General features: G+C 33.1%; 1 pseudogene across 1 annotated transcript in view; it reads left to right on the forward strand.

The window, feature by feature from the left end:
- The window catches only part of LOC143230973 (nephrin-like), a 169,592-nt pseudogene that overhangs the window by 92,082 nt on the left and 53,516 nt on the right, over positions 1-23,994 (forward strand). The window contains exons 2-3 of the transcript XR_013016720.1: positions 22,359-22,685; positions 22,931-23,041. The product of XR_013016720.1 is annotated as a nephrin-like (transcript). The remainder of the gene's footprint in view (positions 1-22,358; positions 22,686-22,930; positions 23,042-23,994) is intronic.

Consider the following 23,994-nt stretch of genomic DNA (forward strand, 5'->3'; position numbering starts at 1 on the left):
GCAGACTAACAAAGAAAAAAATCCACAGCAATAACAAATATTGTTACTGAAAGATTACGTTAGGATAGGGCTGGGCGTAGCCTGTTGATTAGCGAATGGGATGTTAAACTGAAGGTATCTGGTTTGTTTTTAGTATTCGCAAAATTGCCCTTTGCGTTTTTCACTGGCGACCTTTTCTCTATTCTATCGGTTTTAGATTACGGACGACTATATTCGCTTTAGGCGAATATACGATAAATTATATTTGTATTAAACTTATTGATTTGCTTAATTGTTTTGAAAGTATTACTTTCTGTTGTAATAAATAAAAACTGATAATGTACAAACAGGATACGAATATCCATAAAAGTTTTGGAAAAGAAACATGAAGCGATAATTACATCTCTGAGACAATGTTCACGTTTCCTGAATACCAGAATGTCAAGAAACTGAAACAAGAATATAATAATAATAATAATAAGATAATGTACATTGTCAAACACGTAATAAGGTAATATACATCGTCAAACATTTAATAAGTTTTGTACATAGTAAAACAAACATAAGTAATATAGGCTGTCTCACTTGCAACATACATATCAAGTAGATAAGAATTATTACACGATATTTAATGATTGTTAACTTGACTTATGGCCCGGCATGGCCAGGTGGATTATGGCGTTCGACGCGTAATTTGACGGTCGCGGTTTCGAATCACCATCGCACCAAACATGCTTGCCTGTTCAGTCGTAGGAGCGTTATAATGTTATAATCAATCCCACTATTCGTTGATAAAAGAGTAGCCCAAGAGTTGGCGGTGGATGGTGATGACTAGCTGCCTTCCGTCTAGTCTTACACTGCTAAATGAGGGACGGCTAACGCATATAGCACTTGAGTAGTTTTGCGTGAAATTAAACAAACAAACAAACAAACAAACAAACTTGACTTATGCGACATCATTCATATAAATTGCTACATATAGGATTGCATTCTTAAAAATCAAGATAAACTGATAGAAGAACATACGGTCAGACGGACGAAGAGATGGATAAAGAGATGCAGGATAAACCAGAGATAACAAAGATAGATATATTACGGTTTAGTTTTATGTACTTTTAGTGTTCTGTAAAGAAACTGACAGGAGGAAATGAAAGAAGAAAACAAACATATTATTATAAATATAATTTTAGTTTTTCATCTGAAAAGATCGTTTTCAATCTATGTGATACCATAAAACGTTCCCTGAACTTTGCACAGTGCCTGCGTTATAGGAGTTACAGTCAAACCCTTAACATGTCGTTGGTTGCGTGACTCTGCTCAGAAGTTACAAATCAGAGATCATAGCAGATAACATTAGTAGCTTTGTCATAAACATAAATACAAGTTCCTTTTTATTTTCTTCTGAACATGATACTGTGATTCTTCAGGACAGGTAATTTTTCTGTATGACTTCAAGATGAAATAATACTCTCATTTATAGAAAATTTCTAGATGAAAGTTTATGGGTTTTCTTTCTCTACAGACTTGAAGATGTATGTTTCCACTAAACGTTATGTGACTTCAAACAAAAATGTATTCCTACCAAGAGGTGAGCGTCATTGAGTTCGAATTATCTCAACTCTACTCATATGATTGAGTCTTACGACGTTGGTTATAAACAGAGTAACGCGGATAAGCAACAGTTTTTTGATACAGACTTTGACTACAAGAAGATTAAAACTAACTCGCAACAATCTTCTAATACGCACGTTGATTGTATAGAAATTGACAGGAACCTGCAATAAAATCTTCATATATATATATATACTGGCTATAAACATATTAACATGGACCTACAATAACGTATTCATATATATATATATATATGTTGGCTATAACACGGACCTGCAATAAAGTCTTCTGATACACGCTATAGTTATATACCGATTGAAGGGACCTGTAATAAAGTCTTCAGATATGTATATTTTGGCTATAAACAGATTAACACGAACCTACAATAAAGTCTTCAGATACTGATCTTGATTTAAAACAGATTAACGCTAACTTGTAACAGTATTTTAATATACACGTTGGTTAAAAACAAATGATTGCGAACCTACCACAGATAAAAGTTTGGTTTTTATTTAAGAACATTAAAGATAGCACACATACCATACCTTCTGATGCTGCTGTTTTGATTTAGATTCACCAAAATAACAAAAAAGAAAGTAAAGCTCTGAATTCTAGTTACTTTTAAAACTAAGGCAGTTTGATATATTTTTTTCCCTTATTGAATTCTACGCTAGAACGGAATCTATATTTTTGATACTTTCTTATCAGTCCAGTTTTTATTATTTTAAACTTAACCTCATTGCTTTTAAACTCTAACAGTGAAAAGGTTCTCGAGATAAGTGGATTGGAAATTTTGATACCATATTTTATAAAATAGTAATAAAAGTTTGGACAGTATTCGAAAACAGGTTTTGTATATTAACCTTCGTTTAAGTCACTCTAATATCAGACACTTTAATTTCTAAGCAATTCTCTATCACTTAAATTATGTTTATTTTCACTATTACGTATACACAAATTATATCAACCCATTCCTATTGTCCTTCTGTCTCAGATAAATTTGTTTTGAATGAGTTTATGTTTTATTTTATCTATATATAACTCTTAGTTATTTCATTTATTTCCACGTAAATTCTTAACAGCTTTAAAAACATTGTTACTGGTTTATTTTCCGTGTCTGACATTACTGTGTAATCCTGTTAACAAAGAATGATTTGTTCATGTTATTTCTGTTAGTGTTGTTTCCAGTGACGTTTTGGTCTGTTACCTTGGTAACCTGTATCCGTATAGACCTTTTTAGAGTTATTCTGATAATCTTGTTTCATTCGTTTGCTCTGATAGTTATAGGATCTAGTTTAGTTTAGTCTGCATGTCTTGTTTCTTTCTATTAACCTTTCCTGGGTCACATCTGATTTGGTCTGTTTGTTTTGTTTTTTTTCTGTTTACAGTGTTCAGGTTCATACCTTTGTGCACTACAATCTTTGTTAAATGTGATGCCTTTTACAACGCCACTGTATATCACGAATTAAGCCAGTTTATTTGGTTTTATCATACAGTTAAATTGTAACATTACATGAACTATTATTAATAAGAACGTCTTAGTAGAGTAAAGAAGAGTCTGCACCAATATGTAAACCACACTATGTCTAGTGACGACGAAGCTCTTCGCCTAATGCCAGGGCTCATGAAGGCAACTTAGACATCTTTTACACATTAGTGATTGAAACGATATATATATATATATGTATGTTATAAAACGGCATGACAAACAACTGTTACGATATTGAGCTGGATTGGGCTGTAAAAGTAGAATTATTATTATTAATTGTACCAGTTATAAACACATCATAGTTAGAGTATGAATTTTTAACACAATATAATGAGTTTATTTTGCCACAATATGTCATTAAATATAATTTTATTTCACATTCAATTGCTCATTATCACAAGATATTACGAAACATCAAGATAGTTTTCCTCACATCAGCTTGTATGTTTTTAATTCGATACAATTTAACAATAGATGCACATGAAGTTATTTGTCTGGTTTTAACTAGATACACTTTTAATAGTTTAAAATAAGATTCTGTGCCTAGTATTATTTCGTTACAACTTAAAGACCCACGTTGTAAAATAAAATAGCTCATATTACCAAATATTTTGAAGTTATAGTGTATAGTGTTGTTTATTTTTATTTTATTTATAACATGAAATATTTAAAAAAATAAAATGCATATGCTATTTTAGTATCAATATAAAATAACCCGATGAAGGTTCTTTTAAAGCGCATAATAATAAAAGTGCAGCTATTATATAAAACATGTTGCTCAGTTTGGTCTTTTCATTTAGGGGTTAATGCTAACTTGATCTTTCAATTTTATTATAGTAATATTCAGTCCTTTTTACATAAATAACAAATGTTGCTATTTCGAAAATGCAGAAGACCTGACAAGAACTAGTAATTAATGTCTGCCAGAGGTTTGTTAGCAATTAACCATAGGTTGACGTGCGTGAATTGGGGTTGTATTTCCAGAAGGAAAGAAGATGATTCAGAACTAAGAAACTGCCTTGTTACTATTCTGGAGTGAGAGACTCATCATGATAATTCTTAGAGCGCATGCTCCAGCGAAACAAAACTCTTTGGTGTTCTGAAAGATTATGTCAACAATGAATATCGTGTGTCTTGCGCTAACAAATCTAAATTCATTGTTAGTGCTGACGACTCTGATGACAATAGTTTCAACATGAAGAACAATATATTAAATAATTATTTTTAAAAGTAAAATATATCTCAACGTAGGGAGAAACGACCTGAATTATTAGCGAAAACGTTTCGTTAAGGGAACATTTTAAGACTGAAATATGAATATGCTAAAGAAACCGTCATGGTGTTTATTTATTGAGTGCATCAAAGAATATTTTCCTTCTAAGGCTTTCTCTGAGTGATTAGCTAGCTACGCTGGTTAGTAAGGATCCATATTTTACTTACATAGGATCCGAATTTAGTATATTTAGTAATTTCCTAAGATGAAAAAGAACCACCTTTTCCTTATATGGTTTTTCTTGAGGAAAGTGATTCACTAGTAATATCAGTCGGCAAAGAATCATACTTTCCTTTTAGGGTTCTCCTTGTGAATTCCATATGACACTCATAGTGGATTAGAGTTAAATGTAAGATATTATAACGCTAAAAATCTGGTTTCGATACCCACTTTTGGTAGCTTTGTACTTCATATGAAATAAAGTTTCTTGCAAAAATAACTCTCTATATTATTTTGGAATTCAAACACTTAAACACAAGTTTATATATATTTTCTCACGTATAATTCTGCACTGATATATACCCAAATCCGAAACTTAATGTACTGCATTCTAAACATGTGTTTCTATTAGTTTCTAATGGCATTCGCTATTAAAACGTATATAAATCGGAGGAAAGAATTTAGTGTAATGGCATGATTTCAATTATGTCCTTATCATGACATCTATACTGAAGTATACAAAGAAAAATCGTACAAAGTACGTTTCGTTCTGAATGATGACTCCGTTAAACGTGAAATGGTTCCTTCTCTAGTTTTTTTATTCCATAATAAAACGAACATGCGTCGATAGTTTAAAGTCTCGATTAATTCGTTCTGGAAAGAAACAGCTATTACAGAGCTAGATCGTAAAGTGAATTAACTGGGACGCTCACTAATAGTGCTGTTATTGTGATAGGTTTCGTGCAACAAAGTGAACGATGGTTTGTCATTTTCTATGTTTCGTTGCTGAAATACTATTTGTTGGAAACTTTAGAAAGTGGAAAAACAAAGCAACCTAACAGATGTGGTCTTTAATGGGGAAAAAAGTGGTTAGTGTATTAGTAACGATCTGGACGATAATGATGAATGTACAACTCAGGATCAGCAATACTAAAACAAAGTATAATAAAAACTGTTAGTTCGTAAACGAGCTCACATATTTTTATTATATTGTTTAACGTGTTCTTTCTACTTCAATATGAATGTCTCTAGATAAGCGAAACGCATTACTCTTCAAGGGGTAGAAATGAAATTAGTGTTTAACACTATACGAAGTTAAATATCTTCAATAATATCAATTTTGAAAATATTAATATAAAGTAAAATAACAAACCCAACAGGCAGTTTGTAATGATAGTTGAATGACGTTAGTGGACAACCGTGAATTAATGCAACAGAACGTTACGATGGCTCGGCGTGGCTAAGCGTGTTAAGGCGTGCGACTCGTAATCTGAGGGTTACGAGTTCGCATCACCGTCGCGTCAAACATGCTTCCCTTTCAGCCGTGGGGGCGTTATAATGTGATAGTCAATCCCACTATTCGTTGGTAAAAGAATAGCCCAAGAGTTAACGGTGGGTGGTGATGATTAGCTGCCTTCCCTCTAGTCTTACACTGCTAAATTAGGGACGGCTAGCACAGATAACCCTAGAGTAGCTTTGTGCAAAATTTAAAAAAAAGAACGTTATGAAACAGTTATTTACGTCTGAAGTAAGTAAGTACACAGCCGTGAATATTGTATCTTCTGCTAGACGTACTTTTATAATATACTAAATCAATATACAGTTTATTTTAAGGAGGCTAAGATGGAAAAAAAAAACAATCCCAAAAATATGATTTTACTATATCAGAAACAATGAAGGAATTGAATACATATAATTAGTACAAACATTATTAATGTCAAACGCTGAATGTAAACGGAAAGATGGAACCAGGTTTGTTTGTGAAATAAAACACCTTTTAGAATTCACACGACATCTTGTGATCAGTATTTAAACTTTTGTTTCGTACATTATTAATTACATTATTTTAAAGATTTTATTAATGTTTTAAAGATTTAGACAATGAAAGGAAATAGTACTTTCTGGAATAAATATTCATATAGTAACGGCGTTAACGATAACTATTCTTGTGTAATGTCTTACAATTAATAAAGCTTTGTTTGTTTGTTTTGGAATTTCGCACAAAGGTACTCGAGGGCTATCTGTGCTAGCCGTCCCTAATTTAGCAGTGTAAGACTAGAGGGAAGGCAGCTAGTCATCACCACCCACCGCCAACTCTTGGGCTACTCTTTTTACCAACGAACAGTGGGATTGATCGTAACATTATAACGCCCCCACGGCTGAAAGGGGGGGCATGTTTAGCGCGACTCGGGCGCGAACCCGCGACCCTCGGATGAGGAGTCGCACGCCTTACGCGCTTGGCCATGCCAGACCAGATTATGAAAGCAGAGATGAATATAACACGTATTCTTAATAAGTACATAGAATGTATAAATAATTGTGTGATATAATAAATTTAATAAAAATATAACATAAATATGACAATCATAGAATAATTAATGACGTAAGCTGAACTGCACGTTTCCATTTCAAAAGTATAATTCTCATGTTATATTATAATCATCCTGTCTTTAACTAATAGAACATAATAACTATATTTTAAATTAAGCATATACTGTTAAAATACTTGGATATAATAATGTACAATACACGTAATTAGAAACGTTTGTAATGAATGCAGGTAAAATAAATATTTTGTTCATTCCTTTTTTATGTCGATACTTTACCAATTGCTGGAAAGAGATTGTAGTTACCATAATTCTATTTGCGATCAAGGTAAAAATGCTTAATAACAATATCTTAAATAATTAAAAAATTATAATAAGCAAAAACATGCAAATAATGTAACTCAGATTGGTTGGATTCGAAATAATAAGTTACAGAAAATTAAGTCAAAACATAAAATAAAAAACGATAGTATTCTTATATGAAAGCTAGTGTCAATCAAGTCACGTCACGCTTGATTTCTATTGTTTCTTGAAATAGATGTCATCATACCAGGTATAATAGTTTGATTACTTTCGCCCCTCCTCCTCCCAGTGGCGTTACAGCATGTCTGTAGACTTACAACGCTATAAACCGGGTTTCGACGCTCGTGGTAAGCAAAGCACAGATGGTTCATTGTGTAGCTTTGCGTTTAATTTCAAATAAACAAATAATACTTTCTATCTGTTACTGTTATAGTAACGAGGTGCAAGAAGGCGCTGATGGTGTGGCCGTGAAACCTTATAAGTGTAGCGAGTGTTGTGATCACCTAGCCTAAACCAATTGCATAAAGTGTATTATGAAAGTAAAAAATATATATATATATCGATTCAATTTTAAACTTAAATCGTTTCAGAATCAAACTGTTTACTGTTATATCGCCAACTTTTTGAATAAAAACCAACCGTTTTAATCAACGGAAACTCTAAATTAAGAAATAAACTTTTTTTTCATTTTCTTCTCTATATATTTTATTTTATGTTTTCAGTATATGGATAAAGAACAATTTCAGGTTATATGTTTGTTGCTAAGCAACATGACACAAAATCCTTTGTTGTAACGAAGTGTTAATCAAACACACTCTCTTAGAGTTTGTTAATCTATCTGACTTTTACACAATAATTATTTTATGAATACGCCATGAATTCATTTCATGAATGATTTTAGTTTTGATTAGCTTAGAAACGAATTTATGGATGTTTGACCGTTTTGACTGCACTTTTTTGTCTCTTTGTTGGTCAAGCTTGATTTCGCAAAATTTATTTTTTTCAGTTATTTATGAAATGTGAGGTTAGGGTATACTGTAGGGTAGGAGTGGTGGTACGTATCTCGTCATTTATGACGATAGTATAATATAAAACGTATATTTGAAATATAAAAATCATATAAAATTTTCTTTTAAGGTTATTTAGTAAATCTACCTTTATCTCTCCTAAATTATTTTCATAATCAGATATTTGCTCTTTGTTATATTATTTATCAATCCAGTTTGCTGTAATCGAAAGAATGTTATTAAAACATAAAAATTATTTTATTCTCAAACATATAAAAATGATAAGGATAAACAAATTAATAATCATAATTTTGACAGTTGCTTTACACCATTATAATATATTATTTTATTAAACTGATGCATAGATACACACTTTTGTATTTTTAATTTCCTAATTTATGGTCCACTTTTACCTGTTTTAATTTATTAATATTTTACATGTTACTACAAAATGATGAATTTTTTATTATTCAAAATATGTATATTTACATATTACGACTAAACTTCTAACTTCAGTTGTTTATTTACCTTATTTTTTTCTTTTACAAATACTAATGTTATGATTTTTTTGTATAATTAATTAATTACTTTTTCATTTCATTTCATTTCATATCATATTGTTGCCCCCGCTAGTACAGCGGTATGTCTTCGGATGTACAACCCTAAAATCAGGGGTTCGATTCCCGTTCGTGGGCTCAGTAGAGAGCACGATGTGGCTTTGCTATAAGATAACATATTTCATATTGTCATCTTTTAAAACCTTTTGCATTGCTTTTATTTGTCTTGTATGCCACCTTATATATACATATGTATAAATATGTGGCAACATTGTATGTATGTGTATAAATATAAAACAATTATTAAGAATATTTTTGCAAATACAATTTAAATCCCATTCGTAACCATAAAGTCGTAAGGGATATTGGTAATAATTTTCACATCCGTTGGAGATATCCTATCTACCAGACGAAATGTTAAATTAGCCAATAACTGCTAAAAATCGATTATAGGTGTGGAGTTGAGTGCTTACACCCACAGTGTCTCCCACTGTCTTTCACACCCACAGTGTCTCCCACTGCCTTTCATTTTCTGCAGTCAGTTGTTTAAGGCAGTTACACTCAAAAGTTAATTGTCTCCCACTGAGACAGCGATAAGCTACCAACTTATATAATGCTAAAATCAGGGTTTCGATTCCACTTCAGTTGACAGAGCAGATAGCTCGATGTGGCTTTGCTATAAGAAAAACACGCACTTAAAAATTATTCAAATTCTTAAATTAGAAAATGAAACCACCCTAATATACCTCTACTGTATGTCAACCCAAATCCGCGTTCTTAAAAGTTCCAATAATGTCTAAAGTTGCTTATCTAAGCTTTCCTGTATCATACCTAAATAAATTTTAAAAACACAAGAAGGAAGTTGGGAGAATAAACTACTTAAAAATATTGAGTAAGAGCTTTTAGTTCTATTTAAAATAATAATTTCAGTTCTTTTGAAGCTAAGAGAAGCATATATCATATTGTAAAACTACATTATGGTAGATTTACTTCATTCCAACTTAAGGAATTAGAAGAACTTTTAAGAGTAACTGTCTTCCCATAACTGGCTGCAGAGAGTGAAAGGCGGTAGAAGTTGTGGATGTAAGCACGCAACTCTGTATCTTTTAACTGATTTTTTATGATGATTTGCTAGTTTAACATCAGCTTTTAGATTTGGAAACTATTACCACAGACCATATGCATTGTATTTCTAAGTTGACGACTATGATTTAAAATGGATTTCCAAAGACGTTCTTAATACTTGTTTTATATTGTTCATAATTTTTCATAGTGCTGATTTTGTTATCCTATTAACAGATAATGTAAATAATAATAATATTGAAGCTATATATATTATAATAATAATATTGAAGCTGTATATGTATATATTATAATAATTATATTGAAAGTATATATATATATCATTTTGATATTATTTTTTCTAACTCAGTTTTATTCCCTTTTCACGTTAAACTGTCCCCCAGTGGCACAACCGTATGTCTACGGACTCACATTGCTAGAAACCGGGTTTCGATACCCGTGGTGAGCAAAGCACAGATGGCCCCTTGTGTAGCTTTGTGATTAATTCCAAACACATTGAGGCCTGGCATGGCCAAGCGCGTAAGGCGTGCGACTCGTAATCCGAGGGTCGCGGGTTCGCGCCCCCGTCGCGCTAAACATGCTCACCCTCCCAGCCGTGGGGGTGTATACTGTGACGGTCAATCCCCCTATTAGTTGGTAAAAGAGTAGCCAAAGAGTTGGCAGTGGGTGGTGATGACTAGCTGCCTTCCCTCTAGTCTTACACTGCTAAATTAGGGACGGCTAGCACAGATAGCCCTCGAGTAGCTTTGTGCGAAATTCCAAAACAAACAAACAAAAAACCAAACACATTGAGCTTTCCATTTTATAATCCTTGCGATACCACACCAAATTTTCTGCACCTTAACCTGGATATGCTTTATAAGAATGAGAGTTAACCATAATCCATTATCGTAGGCGGTGGGTGCTGTTAAGTGTCTGCAATCACTCCTGTCATTACTTCAAAATTAAGGTCACCGACAGTTATCTTTGGCAACTTTGAAATAAATATCAATACACCACAATATTCGGAATAATTAGTATTTGTCTAATGTATTTCCTTTAATACTGAATCATTATTAACCCTAACTTACTTTCAAATTCTTAATCTAGTTTATTATACTATTTCTACATTTTCCAATGTACTGACATTATAAAGTGTTCTATATTACTGAATGTTCAAACATTACAAAGTGTTCTGTATATTACAGAATGTTCTGACGTTATATAGTATTTTATATTGCCAGCCATACAGGAATTACTAAAGTTTATAAATCATCGGATATTCCCTTATTCGACAGGTTATGGCATTTACAAATATTATGCAATTTTTATTTATTATTAGGTAACTACATGTTATAAACTTTTAATTAATTTGCTTTTTTGGAGGGTAATATTAAAGTATTAGAACGTTTATAACTTCTTATATATTGAAATATTTTAGATTTTTTTCTTTTCCATTTAATCACCTATTATTAAGCGATTGCTTTGTCATTGGTTTAAGTTCAGGTTGTATAAATTCTCAGGTGTTCATGTAATAACAATGTTTCGATTCTTATCAAGCTAGTTTATCTCCTTCCTTGACTTGTCATGTAATTATATAAATTCTTCTTTTTTGAATACATCAGTTACTATAATAAATCATGATGTTGTAGAAACTCTATAATTTTTCTTTCGCTATATTGAAACAAACATATTCTCTTGACCTGGTTCAAGATAATGGATTGCCTAGAAACTTGAAACTTAATCATTACAATGACGCCACTTGGGGGTGTATAACGGTCCAGGTTATCACTGGATAGAATGTCGAGTGCCTTTCAGTTATCCTCTCGAGTATCAGAGCGTGATTAAAAGGTCCTCAGGAAATATATGTGAAACAAGCAAATAGGGAAAGAAATGCACGTAGATGCTGGTATTAATTATTACATCTACAGTTTTATTAAATATGTGTAACAACAAGTGGAGATACCACTTTAAGTCTAGTTTCTCTTTGTTTGCACAGCTGGTTAGCTTCTTAATATGACGAAAAAGATAAAATAGTGTTGCCTTTTTTAGAAAGATATGTTTCATTGGACATATGTAGACTCAGCACGTTTGTGTGTTATCTCATTTCTTCTTGTGTGTATATGTATAAATTCACGAGGTACAGTCAAATATGATTCATATTATCTAATTGTATATAAACATACCTACGGGTACACTTACGTGAATATATTTAATCCAGGCCACGTGGTCCAAAAACACTGTTGAACTATTATCATGCTAGTTACTTTTGTTTCTTTGGTGTTATCTGTTAGATTATGCTTGATTATGGTGTTTACTGCAACTTTACACATTATGTGAAATTGTTTAACAAAATCATTGTTTTTCACTGGCAGATAAAAGCTATAGGTTATGATCTTATTTGTGCTGTATGAATAGGACTAAAACCGTGATAGCTATAGTCATTATCACTAAATCCGATGTCTCATGGTAAGCAATTAACATTGAAGTCACACAATGTTAAAATATGAAACAGACAAAGAACGAGTCAGAAAAAAAAAGAGAGACAGTTATTTCAGTTTTGATATAAAACGATGTAATCAAATTGCATACAGCTAATGCAGTTCCACACCCCCTAGTGGCACAATGGCATGTGTTTGGATTCAAAACACTGGAAATCGTGTTTTGATACCTATTGGGATTTCCCCGCTAGTATAGCGGTAAGTCTATGGATTTACCACGCTACATTCAGGGAGTCGATTCCCCTAGATGAACTCAGCAGATATCTCGATGTGGCTTTGCCATAAGAAAGCACACACATGCAAACATCCGTTGTGGGCAGAGCACAGATAACCCATTGCCCAGCATTGTGTTTAATTTCAAAGAACAATAACAGCACTTCCTGAAGTAAGTTTAAAATCTTCCTCTCAATCTAAGAATGGCAACAACTCATAACAGTGCTCTTTAAAGAATAGTTGTATAATATGGAAAAACAATAGATTTTTTTATTGTGCTGCTCCCTTTCTTGTAAAACTGTGTTTTCTAACTAACAAGACAAGAACATTTCGAAAGTTATTTTGAATCGCCAAACACTTACCGTCCTCTTAATATTCTTACAAAGATACAAGACCACGGTCTCAGTGGGTTAACTTCCTGCATAAATAATAAATACATGAATGATTAATCAGCGTTGTGTGTGTCATAAATACGATATACATATTATATGTGCATTTAATAAAACATAGACTTTCATTTGCAATTTTATTTCACTAGGTACACATTTATAACACCTTGCAATTTACTGGTATTTGCAGACTGAGTGGAATTTGGAAAGTCAACTCGTAAGTTTATTATATCGCTTTAAAGAATGTCCGGAGCAATTGCGTTTTCTTTTCTGTTGTTTCACTATTTTAAATTTCACACCTTGTTTAAATCCATACTGAGAAAATCAGAAGTAGATATTTATTTTTTTCTGCTTTGTTTATCCCTTATTGGCTGGCCCGGCATGGTCACGTGATTAAGGCCACTTGACTCATAATCCGAGGGTTGTAGGTTCGAATCCCCGTCACATCAAATATGCTCGATCTTTCAGCCGTAGGAGCTGTATAATATGACGATCAATCCCACTATTCGTTGGTAAAAGAGTAGCCCAAGAGTTGGCGGTGGGCGGTAATGACAGTTGCCTTCTCTCTAGTCCTACACTGCTAAATTAGGGACGGCTAACAGAGATAGTCCTTGTGTAGCTTTGCGCGAAATTCAAAACTATATTTTTAGGAAATAAATGTGCATACTTAATGAAATTGCATTTTATTTTGGTCTTTTATAAATTTAACCTGCTGAAGTCGCAAAATTGTTATTTGTATTAGCGAATCACCTAAACATGAGATTGAGTTTAACACGTACCTCTGCGATCCCAGGAATTGAAAGAAATTAATTATTAACGCACAACGTCTTACAAATCTACATTTGTTGGAATTTTTGTCTCATTTTTAATGCGTATGTCAACGATTATTTGCACGAGAAATATTCCTTTAATCTTTGAACTTATTTCTTTATCGTCGATCGTCCTCAATCTGATGACCATAATTACCTACAATTGGTCAAACTTCGCAATTTCTACTACGATGTCACCTAGTAGGTCGTCGATAAGTTTTGAACTGACGAATCTAAAATCCGTAATTCGATTAACCGCAGTGAACATACGCAAAATTTATGTTCTGTAGTTTCTCTTAAAATACGACAACAGTCCACTCTACAAGTTTATGGAATGGCTGCGAGATGGACTTTAAACCATACACTTTCAAACTTTCTACAGACCATCCACTTACATAGTAATCAAATTTAAGTAAACCAAAGACACAAAGTGTATAAATGTGCCTCGGGGACTTGATGTGTATTTTCTGAATCAAATTACTGTCATTCCAGTTTGCTTTTTGTTGTTGGATTTTGCATTATTTTTTCAAATTTTCACTTGGCCCCTATTGCTTTAAGATATTGCTTATGAAACTGTTATGAGAAAATGAGGTATACTGAACTTTACTGCAGTGACATTTTGGGCCAGATGGCTCCTTTATTTCTCGGGTCTCCCGATGTTACAGCGGTAAGTCTAGGGATTTACAACGCTAAATCAGGGGTTCGATACCCCTCGGTGGAGCCAGCAGATAGCCACACGAGGCTTTGCTATAAGAAAAACACTTATTTTGAAGATGAGAGCGCTGTTACAAATAGACTTGGAGTGTAGGTTTTGTCACTTTGCTTCAGTTAATAAGGTTTTCATTTCTATGGAAACCATTGAAGCCTAATGTCATTTACTTGTATATTGTAAGGTTGTAAATGCTCTTTAATACACGAGTCAATCCAAAGCTGAAGTGTACTATGGAATTGTCTGGACAACAAACATATAGCTTTAAAGCCTCCACACATGTTGCTCGTTGTACTAGATCATGTAGTTTCTCCTTATGAATTTCGAGTGACCCTGGAACGTACAGATATTCTTACAACTCACTCTTCAACGACTTCTATCAATCCCTAACACGTGTCTTCAGTCAGCCTCTAATTGGGTTTTCTTCAGCTTCTTAACCCACTACTACTAACATCTTTGTTTACACGCATCAGTTTCTTATCCCATGTTTTGTAAATCTCTCCTATGGCATCCACCAGCCTTTTCACCCCAAGTTATATTAAACTTTATACCATCTCCCATGTTATATTAATTCAGCTTCCAATTAACATTCCTTCGAAGCATTTCACGATTCTCTTTCCTGAATTTTATTGTATTTATTCCAAACTTTTAATGTTGGAAGAGGAAATATAGTGTTGAATAAATATTTTTATTTGATATTTGTGTTAGAATTTACATCACATAAAACAATTAACATTAATACGTAATTATTAAAGAAACAGATGTTAATTACCGTCAGAAACAACATGCTGTTCAAAGCAGATAACAAGCGAATCGGTAAGGTTTCGCAACCACGTAACATGAAATCAATGCATTCTTAATGGATTTTGTAAAACAGACCTAATCTCTAATCACATACCGTAGAAGAATAACATTTGAGTCCATGACATTTCAAGGTTAACTTAGTTTTATTTAATTTCCCAGATGTGTAACTTGGCTTCTTTGAAACACCTTCCTGGTTGAAAATACAACAAAACGTATTTAGTCTCATAACAGTTAATACTAAGGTCCAAGATGGCCTACTAATGAACAATATGTGCATGAATATTACGCTTATTTTTAAACGAAGTAATTTTTCCCATCTATGCTTGGTGACTTGCTAATTACTGTGATAACCGAACACATTTTTATGTTTATTAAGTGATCATCTCTGACAACAAAACCACAAAATGGAATATAGATATTTTATATGAGTAACTACTAACGACAAATAAAGAATGTAATTACTTAGGTCTGTTCGCAGAACAAAAAATAACGTGTTTGTAATTTATAGGAGTCGAAAATTCACAAAAAGTCATTTTTTGCAAGATTATTGAAATTTAATGAAAGCTTATTGAACTGAAAGTTATACACACGTTATTCGTTTGAAAGCTGTTCTGAACTTACTTTTTGATTTACATTACAAGGTATACTGAGGATGAACCCTGTTATCATTCAAAACAGTTTTCTTAATCTCTGTTGTTAGGAGTTTGATTATCTTTCTTCAAAAGCATTTTGTTTGACATCAGTGTCGGAAAAGGTGAGCTGTGACTATTTCTTTTTTAATTTCGCACAAAGCTACCCGAGGGCTATCTTCGCTAGCCGTCTCTCATTTAGCAGTGTAAAACTAGAGGGAAGGCAGTTATTCATCACCACCGACCGTCAACACTTGGGCCACTCTTTTACCAACGTATAGTGGGATTGACCGTCACATTATAACGCCCCACAATTGAAAGGGCGAGCATGTTTCATGCGACGGGGATTTGAACCTGCGACCCTCGGATTACGAATCGAACGCCTTAGCTCACCTGGCCATGCCAAGTCGAGCTGTGATTAAAAACCACGAGATAACAGTTTTGGCTGAGAACAGGTAAATGTTTGGCCAGAACTTATGTTTAATGTTTACATAATTAAGGTAATTATTTGTAATGTCTAAACAAATTACTCTGTTAACTATAATAATGTCCCTCGCTGGTACAGTGGTAAATCTACGGATTTACAGCGCTAAAATAGGAGGTTCAATTCCTTTCGGTGGACCCGTCAGATAACACGATGTGACTTTGCTATAAGAAAACAAACAAATTATATAAAGTGGATGGAGTTAAGAAAACAGTTTCAAATTATAGGAACCGATTCCCTTTAATTACATTCTGAATAACAATACTAAATTTTGGGGGCCTGGCATGGCCAAGCGCGTAAGGCGTGCGACTCGTAATCCGAGGGTCGCGGGTTCGTGCCCGCGTCGCGCTAAACATGCTCACCCTCCCAGCTGTTGGGGTGTATAATGTTACGGTCAATCCCACTATTCCTTGGTAAAAGAGTAGCCCAAGAGTTGGCGGTGGGTGGTGATGACTAGCTGCCTTCCCTCTAGTCTTACACTGCTAAACTAGGGACGGCTAGCACAGAGAACCCTCGAGTAGCTTTGTGCGAAATTCCGAAACAAACAAACAAACTAAATTTTATATGTCATTATGGAAGAAAACTAAAACAATGATGACGAAAACAAATTTAATCATCATTTGTGTATCCTCGCTTTTAACGATACTTTCAGCTGTATCACCTCCCATTTAATAATAAATATCTCCCGAGATTCGACCAGTTTATAAGATTTAGATAAGTTCTAATCCACATAATAAGTGAACCAAACACTTGAAGCTATGTATTGTCAGTCTCAGTTTGTGTTTTAGTGAACACTCCTGAAGAAGCTGTGAAGCGAAACGTTGAGTGTTTAATTAAATAAAAACATTTTGGTGTTAAAAGGGCGTTTATTTCTAATATTAGTAGTTCTTGTATACACAAATATGCACTACAGATATTGAATATTGAAATTTCAGCACATTGATAGATTTCTCCATAAATAAAACCTCAGCTTGTTAGAAAAAGATATACGTACAGTGGTTGAAACACAAAATGAAGAGCTAGATAAATAATTCGAGATAACTCTTAGACACAACTAGTTAAGCTAGAGTTGCTAACTATTGGTGGGTAAATTCTGCAATGTCTTATCACATTATGATTTTTTATGTATTATACGAAATCATTTTTATGCGTTAAATTTATTGTATTTTATCACATTCTGTTTTCTCATGTTGTCAATGAAGAATCATATTTTGGTGTAAAACTTTTGGAGTTTTATCACATCTTATTTTTTCACGTTTTCAACAAACAGTCGTATCGTGATGTACAGCTTTTGTAGTATTTTATCAAGTCTTGATTGTATTTTTTCTTGCGACTAAACATTTAGTTACTTCGAAGTAGTGAAAGCTAATGGAAGGAAAACTTGGAGCAATTTGAAGCTATGAGTCTTTTTCTGCTGTCTTACATTTACAGGTACTATATTTTCAGCAATTACAAGAGCAAGGTTTTAGTTTTATGTCGTATAATAAATGAATAATTAATTAGGAACACGAAGAAAACTATTCTTTAAACTTATAGTTGACAAGTCTGATTATCCCCATGATAATAAAATAACTTTAGGAACACGCGATACATTGAAATGAGAACTATATTAAATTAAGAAATATCGTCGATATGTTTCTTAACCTTAAAGGACTTCTGGCTGTAACACAAAGCTACTAAAAGAAACATCTGAGCTGTGCTTAGTGAAAGTATTAAGCTACAAAATGAAACATCTGAGCTGTGCTTAGTGAAAGTATTAAGCTACAAAAAGAAATATCTAAGCTGTGCTTAGTAAAAGTATTAATCTACAAATTTCGGTGTTATAAACCCTCACACTTACCGCTGAGTCGCTGTAGGAACTCCTTACAACCAACTACCTGTATATTTCTAATATTTAGCATCTTCTTAGTAGAATATAATAAATATTAAAGTATTTTCTAAGGTTAGAGGTTGCTGCGCAGTAGGCTGTGTACTCACTGCAGGGATTGGCTCGTGAGTTTTATCCTTATAAGTCCTCAAACTTACCGCTGAACTATTGGGGAAGGTGCTTGTAAGAAAGAATAATTACAGTATTTTCATTGACGTTAAAACGTTATCGAAAAAGCATCTTTTCAACCTAATATAACACACATTATAGATCATGAAGCACTCACACCTTTATAGTTTACGGATTTACAATGCTAAAGTACGGAGCTCGATTCTCCGCTTTAAACACAGTAAATGACCCAATCTGACTTAGTTCTAAGACAAACAAAAAAGCACACACTATCTTCATAATTTAATAATAGCTTTGTAGCGTCATTATGATATTTTAATAGCCAGGTTTCTCCGTTGATAATAATGGTATGTGATTAATAAGTTTCAAAATTAATAAACTAATTCTTATTTTAACAGAACTGTTACAGATGTAAGTGTAGTTTTTGAAAGATCGACGTTTCTTAACTTCCAGTGTATACATAATCAAATCTGAAAAAAACAACACAATTGAACTTATTTTTATTAAGATTAAACGTTATAATATCATTAGAGCTAAAGAAATGTTTTTACAATAATAACATCCTTGTGAAAACTGAGGAATTTTTATCCAATAACTACAAAATTAGACATGAACAACAAAGATTCGTCACTCTTCGTGAGTTTCATAATCAGAGTATCAGAGAAACATCAAACAGTGAATAAGTGTACCAACGTTTTTACATCATAAATATCGTATTCTTCATATGATATGATTTAATCTTGGAAGGATAAAAATAAAATAAATATTTAAGTGTTTTTTTTTAAATTCTTTAGCGTTACAATCGTGTATCATATCAATAGTATAAGTAAGATGTTTGAAAAAAGGTATTCTCATGATAAGGCTCAGTATGGCCAAGTGGTTAGGGGCGCTCCACTCGTAATTTGAGGGTCACGGGCTAGAATCACCGTCGCACCAAACATGCTCGTCCTTTCAATCGTGGGGGCGTTATAAAATTACGGTCAATCCCACTATTAATTGGTAAAAGAGTAGCCCAAGAATTGACGGTGGGTGGTGATGACTAGCCAGCTGCTTTCCATCTAGTCTTACACTGCTAAATTAGGGAAAGCTAGCGCAGATAGCCCTCGTGTAGTTTTGCGCAAAATTAAAAATTTAATTTCTTAATTTCGGTGTTATTAATAAGTGTTAATACTACTTATTATTAACTTGGTGATAACATTAATAGTTTTTACTATTCATTGGTAAAAGAGTAGCCCAAGAATTGACGGTGGGTGGTGATGACTGCTTTCCATCTAGTCTTACACTGCTAAATTATGGAAAGCTAGCGCAGATAGCCCTCGTGTAGTTTTGCGCAAAATTAAAAACAAAGAAACAAACTTTATATATATATTCTAGAAGTAAGTAACATAGAACATGTGGTCTAAATAGGATATAAAATCACGCAATTTAGTCCCGTTATCTTGATGATTATGATGCAGGATGATATAACTTATCATCTGCCGTTATAGTTGTGCACATTTTCATACAAGTCTGATGTGGTTCATTTTATCTTTTAGCATGTAATAGTAGAATGGCAAATAAAGAAATCTTAAGTTCAAAGTTTCTCAAGGACAAAATGTATATTCTCAAGACGGCTGATATGGGCATTAAAACTTTAATTATAATAAAGCACAGAATGTTTCGACCTTTTTAGGTCATCTTCAGATCGAGACGTTGTTCTGTACTTTATTTTAATTAATATTTTAATACTCATATCAGCCGTTTTGAGAATACATTTTTTTACTTCAAGTCATCACACATCACGAAGGACAAAACGTCCTCTCCCCAGGGGCACAGCAGCATGTCTGTGGACTTTGTTGGTTTTATTTAATTTTGCCCAGAGCTATATGAGGGCTATCTGCGCAAGCCGTCCCTAATATATCAGTGTAAGACTAGAGGAAAGGCAGCTAGTCATTACCACCCACCACCAACTCTTGGACTACTCTTTTACCAACGAATAGTGGGATTGACTGTCACATTATAACGCCTCCACAGCTGAAAGAGCGAGCATGTTTGGTGTGACAGGGATTCAAACCCGCGACCCTCAGATTACGAGTCGAGTGCTTTAACCATCAGGCCGTGCCATGTCATAGATTGTGAATCAAACCATAGTTTCACACTGAGTTATTCATCTGGGCGATGATCGTATGGCTTTTGAATTTTAGGGAATTTTGTGGATTTTGGGGGATTTACATTAGAAGAAGAATACATGAATTAAATATGTATTATTTCGTGAGCATGAAGATAATTTGAGACGATAGCAGTCGCTCACTCTTTCGAGAGTCTAATTTTGTCATAGACCAGCCTCACATATTCTCACAATATATAAATTGTCTAATAATCTTCTAAAATGTTCAGATAATTACACAAGTCTCAAGGTAATACAGTGTTTTAAACTGATTTTTTGTTCTTCTTATAATAAAAAATAGTTTATTAATTTAAAATGAATATTTTAATGATAAAGTATTACTCATTTAATTATTACTCATTAAAGTATTACTCATTTAAGTATTACTCATTAAAGTATGACTCATTTAAGTATTACTCATTTAAGTATTACTCATTAAAGTATGACTCACTTAAGTATTACTCATTAAAGTATTACTCATTAAAGTATTACTCATTTAAGTATTACTCATTTAAGTATTACTCATTAAAGTATTACTCAATAAAGTATTACTCATTTAAGTATTACTCATTAAAGTATTAATCATTAAAGTATGACTCATTTAAGTTTAAAAAATCTTGCGATATATAAACTTCATAAATTATTTAATCTTTACAGTTTTAATCTCCGGTGATATCAAGTGATTTAAAACTCTGCCAGAATTTCGGACTTCTCACAATAACAGATATTTTATACGTATTTTGATTTCATTATATAACCAGGGAGGGCATTTGCAAGCATTTCGTTTTATCTTATAAGATTTGTCTTTGTCAGTCCTCTTCTGTTATATTCAGCGGTCGGGACTTTTGAAAGTATATCTTTCTCATGACATGACGAAGGTTAAGAGATTCTGATCTCATCAAACGAGATGGTCATCTTGAAATTCTACAATACTCTTTTCTTATGCCATACAAGTTGTTTGTCTGTTAACATTCCAAAAGCTGACAATTTTTTAATGAAAAGTTTCATTAAACTTTGGTAATTATGTAAAAAGAACGTCTCTTCTCACCACACAAGTTGGTCCTCCTTGAACAGTCCATTGTCATCCCCTCGGTGGATTCAACAGATAGCCCGATGTGGTTCTGCTTTAAAAACACACACACACACACACTGTCATCCAACGAGAAGGTAATCTTGAAATACTATACGATCATCACACGAGTGGGTCTTCTTGTAGTAAGTACTCCATTATATCATCAAAAGGGTTGATAATCATTAGCATCATAAGCATTGATCAACTTACAACATCTTACAACTTGCAAACAAGTTGATATTAATGCAGAACTTTATTTTAATTACAAGAATTGGTTATTTTGTTAAAGTATCAACTCCTTTTATAAATGTTTTGTAGTTATTATAACTGTAGATAAGAAATTTACATTACAGTAGCTGGACGTAATAGAAGATCTGTGATATACAATATCATGACAAAATGAAAAGAAATGGAGTCTTATATAATGTGTGTAACATAATATATTTTTAGATATTTCATATCGTGAATGTTAATGTAATGTATTATTGGATGTGTTCTATTGTATTCAGTATGTTTGTTTATTTTAACTTGGTTACCACGAGTTAATGTAACAGAAAAGTCAGCCAAAATTCAAGTATTTTTATGATTTTTTTTTTCTCTTTTAGTTGTTACTTTGTTCATGGCTTTCACGTTGTTAACTGAATATATCGCAAGCTAGAAAACGTACTGTTGCTGAGTATACAATGGTTTTAACTGACTGTATCATAAGGTAGGGAATGTACCGCTGTTGAGTATACAATGAAAAGTGTTACTTAGAAAGGGACGTTGTTTAAAGATAACATCATATTTCTCATAGTGATGGTTGATATCTTGGGTATGAATTATTGATTTAATTCCAGAAAACCTCGCAGTGGCCGGAGGAAAAATCACTCTACCTTGTAACATTACCCCTTCCATCATGGACGACATGTTTGAATTGGTGTTATGGTATAAGGATGATTCTCCTAAACCTATATACAGCTTAGATGGCAGAACTGGAAGTGTGGGCCAGGCACGCCACGCGTCTTCTGACTTTCTGACTGGTAGGGCCTACTTTAGTACAGTGGACAGACCTGCTGTATTAGTCCTTGATCCTGTTATATCCACTGATGAGGGAAGTTACCGATGCCGAGTAGATTTTCATAAAGAACGTACGCGTCATTTTGAGGCGTACGTCATGGTTATAGGTGAACATATTTCATATTTCTCTTTTCTCATTAGCTAGGTATGTAAGTTTTAGAAAAACCTGAATAAATTTCGAGTTACTGTTTTTTTTATTAGTTAATTTCACATTTTAGTGTAATTTTCACAATGCATAACTACCGTGGTCAGAAATGTACAATATTTTTTTAATTAAATGTATAAGCTTATTATGGTAATATTTACCATATGTATATGTAAATTACTGATAACATATTATTCGGTGTTTCAGTGCCTCCTCAGAAAATTGTGATATAAAACCAGATAGGTGAAGTGTTACAAAACGTGATTGGCCCATTGAACGAAGGCGAGTCTTTAACACTGATATGTGAAGTACACGGAGGTAAGTTAGTGCCACGACCAGGTTTGAAAATAAATGGTTGGCATGGGCATGTTCGGTAATGAAGTGCTTCCAAACACGAGAATTTCCAGTTGACTTTATATTCTGACTGATCTCATTTTAAAGGACCCATAACAACAACTTAAACTAATGGAAAACAGGTATAACAGTAACTTAAGCTAAGGACAAAAACAGAGCTACACACTCAATTAGTGACATATTCATATAGCAACAAGTTAAGATAATGAAAAAATGTATGCAAAAAAAATTAAAATAATCATGAACACATATAATAACACAGTTATATTATAACATTCAGAAGTTACACTAATAATGAACATATAGAGAACCACATAGTAGACTAGTAGAAACAGATACAAGCTACACTAACAATAGATAAATTTATCTACAAGTTAGACTTACAACAGATAGTTCAGTCATAATGTATACTAAAGACAGACAGATACAGCTACAAGTTAGACTAACAATAGACAACTACAGACATAAGTTAGACTAACAATAAACAGTTCAGTCATAATTTATACGAAAGACAGACAGATACAGCTACAAGTTAGACTAACGATAGACAAATACATCCACAAATTAAATTAATGACAAATTCATGAATACTGTTATACTTTATCTCCTTGTGCTTGATATGGGGATGAAGCTATAAACTGGCTATATAAGGTTCTCTGGTATTCTGTTTTGCTTTTTTTTTTATATTTTTAGAAATAGACGACCTGCCGCAAGGTTAGTGTATTTTAACAGGTAAAAAGAAGAAAAAATAAGTTGAAATTAACGTGCAGAATCTACTTCTGTGTGTGAAAAACAACAAAACTATATAAAGGATATAATGGTTCTAATTCTTTATTAGTTCTAAAGAAAAATATTATAGACTATCAAGTCTGCATTTTCAACTAGTCCCGCGTGAGAGATATGGCGAGTCAATGTAA

This window comes from Tachypleus tridentatus, chromosome 10 (assembly GCF_004210375.1).
Source record: "Tachypleus tridentatus isolate NWPU-2018 chromosome 10, ASM421037v1, whole genome shotgun sequence".
Taxonomy (NCBI): Eukaryota; Metazoa; Arthropoda; class Merostomata; order Xiphosura; family Limulidae; genus Tachypleus; species Tachypleus tridentatus.